The sequence below is a fragment of the Nicotiana attenuata genome, chromosome 9 (assembly GCF_001879085.1).
Source record: "Nicotiana attenuata strain UT chromosome 9, NIATTr2, whole genome shotgun sequence".
In the NCBI taxonomy this organism is placed as follows: Eukaryota; Viridiplantae; Streptophyta; class Magnoliopsida; order Solanales; family Solanaceae; genus Nicotiana; species Nicotiana attenuata.
Window position 1 is genome coordinate 44,325,883 of NC_031997.1, and position 4,757 is coordinate 44,330,639.

Below are 4,757 nucleotides of genomic sequence, written 5' to 3' on the forward strand. Positions count from 1 at the left end.
AATTGATTGCCTGACAAAGACTTGAGGTAGAGCTACACGGCATTCACAGCCCTGAAGTCCCTTTCTACCTGATTCTAGCTGTTTATTTTATTTCAGACAGTCGTGTTTTCATTCAGACCATTTTTTGTATTACACTAGTCGCTCATGCACTTGTGACACCAGTTCTGGGATTTGTATTTAGATATCGTTGTTCTTATTGTTCTCTCACTCTATTTCAATTTATTTAGTTTCTTGGTTATTATTTAATTAAACTGTTAAAATGGCTAAAAACTATTCTAACGTTGGCTTGGCTAGCAAGTGAAATGTTAGGCGCCATCACAATCCCGAGGATGGGAATCCCGAGTCGTGACAAAATTTAAATGAAAAGTCCATCTAGCTAACCTTGCCTGAGCTATAAAATTATGATGCTTTAGAAGAAATCATAAATTATGGAGGGTAAGAAATATAGTCCTAGTATCCTACTATTTCCGTGGCTAGGTCATGGCCATGTAAACCCCTTTTTGGCTCTAGCCAAGAAAGTATAAAATGAACTTTCACATTTATATCTATCCACAGTTCCACACCTATTATTCTTAATTCTATCAAGAAAATCCAAGATAAAAACTCCAAGAATATCTCAATACAACTAGTTGAATTTCACTTGCCTTATATTATTTCCTTTTTCATCCTTATACCTACATGATTATAAGATCAAGAAATTAGATATTCAACCCTTAAAACCACGGGATGAGAAAGCGTTTGGATACGTGATCCTTAAATCCTTTGAACAATCTCATGATATTGTTTTGTTGAACACTTGTAGGGAGATTGAGGGAAAGTATATAGATTATGTTTCTATCTTGGGAAATAAGGAGTTGATACCAATTGGTATACTCATCCAGGAGGCCAATATAGGTGAAGAGGAGAAATTAGGTGACAATTTAATCATGGCTAGACAAGAAGGATACATTTTCAAGTGTTTTTGTATCATTTGGAAGTGAACTTTTTTTTCTCAAAGCAAGAAATTGAAGAGATAGCCAAAGGGCTTGATCTAAGTAGAGTAAATTTTATTTGAACAATCAAATTTCCAATAGGTGTGAATACTACTTTAGAAGAAATAGCTCCACAAAGTTTTCTTGAAAGGACAAAGGGATAGGTGTCGCGAAGTTAAGTTTTGAACCATTCAAGAATTGGAGGTTTTGTTACTCATTGTAGATGGAACTCGACGTTAGAAAGTATGATTTCTGGCGTCCCGATAATAGTCTGCCTATGAATCATGATCAGCCATTGAATTCAAAATTGGTCGAGGAACTTGGCATAGGTGATTTTGAGAGGTGAAAATGGGGAAAATAAAGAGAGAAGAAGTGGCAAAAGGTATAAGGAAGGTAGTGAAGGAGAAGACTAGGGAAAAAGTAAATGTGAAAGCAAGAGAATTGAATGAAAAGATAAAAATGAAAAGGGAGAAATTTAGTGATGAAGGGGTCAAGAAGTTGTTAAAGCTTTTTGTATTCTATTTTATATAAATGGCTAAGGGTGTACGAACTCAGCATTCCACTATTGTACAAATTGATGTATGAATTGTACAGTGTAGTTATTAGTAATCCTTTTCTGTTTACACGTGTCATATACTTCCTTTTTCATCTATCACGTGTACATCACCTTCTTGCATCTCTTCCTCTTCCAGCTTCGTTTCTATTTCCCACATGCTCACTCAAATCATGTACCCAGATTGTAGAATCCAAAATCAGCACTCTCTCACTTATCAAAGCTGATTCCTCTCCTTTGCTCCTCTCAGCGGCTTTCACATGTTTTTTTTTTCATTTGGTTTAAGTTGTCTCTGGGTTGTGCTGTATTTTCTTAATTCTTGTGAGTATTCCTTTATTCTTTGTCAAATGCATTCATATTGTTCCTAATTGGACTTTATATGGTGGGCATTTGTTAGTTTTATGTTCATTTGGGTAGTTTTTGTTGGAATTTCTTCATGCATGTTGGATTTTGTTTGATTGCTCATGTGTGTGTTTTCCCCTCACAATCGAGCAATTTTACTTGCGTCGCCCCAGTATTCTTGGACTGGGTTACTCTCTTCTTCAAAGGTACTAATTGTTTCTTAATTATTTTTATAAGATTTTGATTACACCATAGTTTGTCACTAAATTTGATCTTTTCTTTTGAAAGATGGATTTCAATTGATTTTTTCTTGAAGATTAAGCTTAATTGAGCTTTTCGTGAAAGTATTGATTCTAATGAATAAGTTTTCTTGAAGTTTAATTGATTCTTAAATGAATTCTCGGTTTTGGTAAAGAGTTTTTTATCAAAGATATTGGTATGCCGTGTTAAGTATTCTTGTTCCTCCTCAATTAGCAAATTATTGAGATTTTTATTGCTTTATTCAACCTGTTTGGCGAGTCCAACATATCATGCACTTGTTCTTGCCAGACCACTGAGGTGATTTCAGGACTATGGAGTATGGACTACACAAATATAGGTGACATATGCATTATGTTAGTTGTGTCATTCATAAGTTGCTTTGCGAGAGGTTGGTATATATATTGCTTTAAACTGTTGTGATATGCTTAGTCATATTATATGTATTGTTATCCCTTGTTCTTTCCTCGATGTTTTTTTTCTTTTATTTATAGTATGATATTTTTTATAAGGATTTGTGGCATGATTATTACTTCATCTTGGACTAAGTAGTAGACCTTTGATAGCAAATAAACTAATTATTAAAATATGCACTTTTTTAGATTTTCAACTAATAAATATGATTCTTTCTGTTTTGCTTATTGCCTTTGCTGGTTTCACAATATGGATGGGAGAGTGGACATCTATACGTCGTGCAATCAGAAATTAAACAAATGTTTATTTTTCATTTCATGAGAGACAAATTTGTCCTTTTTTTCTTTTAGTTATTAAATTACTTCATTTCGTTTGACTCATGAGTCGGTTGTGAATGTATAAAATATGACATGTAGGTGAGATGAGGAAGAAGCCGACAATTTTAATGAATGCTTTTTGTATGACCCCATAATAAGAAGCAGGATGATAGACGGATCAAGAGCTCATGAAATATACTTGGGTGCTTCATTCAGCCATTTAGGCCATGCTAGGAACACGTTTCCAGGGAACCTGGCTTCCTTGCTTGCCGCTCTCTATTTCCACGGTATAAAACTATAAGTGGAATATGGATTTTCTATTTTGGTTTTTCTTGATGATATATGGTTTATAAAACTTTGTTATTCTATTAAATATCCTTGCAGGAGATGGAATCGCTGAGCGGCTTATGCAGCACTGATGCAAAATTATATTCTCACATGTATGGCCTGGTTGATTGTGAACTGTGGATGGCTCATTTCATGAGGTAAGAAATGAATTATTTGTTACCTTAATAAACTTTTTTTCCAGTTACTTTAATTTTTCATATCGCTGGTCATGATATCTCATTAACTTGGATTTTATCGTATATATTATATATAAATATAAAAGAAGTGGATAGTACCTATTGGTTTTGTGCGCATTGTTATTTACTCACGAAGAAATGGCTGCAAGAAGAAAGCAATATAACTCGAGAGAACTTTCCAAGACAATTATCTTTTTGATGTTTAAGGAATAATATGATCTTCTCTTTGTTTCTTTCCCATTTTCAAAAGATCAATGTGAACAAGATGGAAATATGATCTTCATTCAGTTTCTAGTCTTTGTATGGACATGTTTTGGTAAATGTAAAGAGTGATTCTAAGGTTGAGAACTAAAGTGTCTCTCACTCCAAATACTATTTTTCTTGTCAAAAGATAAAAAAAAGCCTCTATTCTGATTATACTATTTTTCTTGTCAAAAGATAAAAAGATATAGATAGTGCTTATAGCTACTGAAATTTGGGTTTGATTTTCAGGAACAACAAGTGATGATGCATGTGCATTAGGAATTATATATATATAACCTTGTCCTTTCTTTTAATTGTCGGGGCCGTCATGAGTGCCGAAACCGATTTCGGTAAGATGATGATGGCTCCTTCGGGCCCTCGAGAATCCACGTACCGCCACGGGGGAGGCCCTCAAAAAAAGTGATAGAGCAAGAAAGAAAGAAAGGATCAAAACATCACGGGCCGCACGCAAAAGAAGAGAGAGGATAGCCAGAATTGTATTGAGGCCGCAGCAACAAGAAAACAATATATATATATATGAATAAACTACTAGATACTAACAGATACAGCCTATATAAACTACTAGATACTAACAGATGCAGCCTTTGGTGGTAAGTGCATGGCTTCCCAAGTAGTTTGGCAGGTGTGCTAGGAGCAATTGGTTCGAGGACTGAAGTTTTTTGGAAGTCGCCATCATATAGACATTCAAGAAGGAATAAGCCAGTGAACTTGATTTGTTTAGTCTCTAAGCGTCACAGTGCGATTCTTTGCTTGAACTCTAGGTACCCCCATACAGTTGTAACATATAACCAGAAATTCTTTCTCTATCATCAAAGGTTTTAGATTAGAGATCAATACCGATACAACCTTTTGCTAAAATAAGAAGCAACTTGAAAAAGATGTTGTAAATGAGGGTTGGTTGTTGGAACAGAACCACATTTATGTATTATGTTTGCACAAATTATTAAGAAAAAGTCATCTGATACAACACATTTTGTACATATTGTAAAGAAAAAGCCATACTATACGTGTTTTATGGTGAGGTCTTAATTATAATTTATGTATTTTAATATCGCACGGGCATCATCAATCTAGTTACTTTATAAGGGCAATATTGATGGATTATTTGGACATT

General features: G+C 34.3%; 1 long non-coding RNA gene and 1 pseudogene across 1 annotated transcript; both read left to right on the top strand.

Moving 5' to 3' along the window:
• Nucleotides 429-1,932, top strand: LOC109232804 (annotated as a pseudogene).
• Nucleotides 2,636-4,554, top strand: LOC109232805. The gene is made up of 3 exons (XR_002069001.1): nucleotides 2,636-3,142; nucleotides 3,240-3,340; nucleotides 3,872-4,554. It is a non-coding gene; the product is annotated as an uncharacterized LOC109232805 (long non-coding RNA).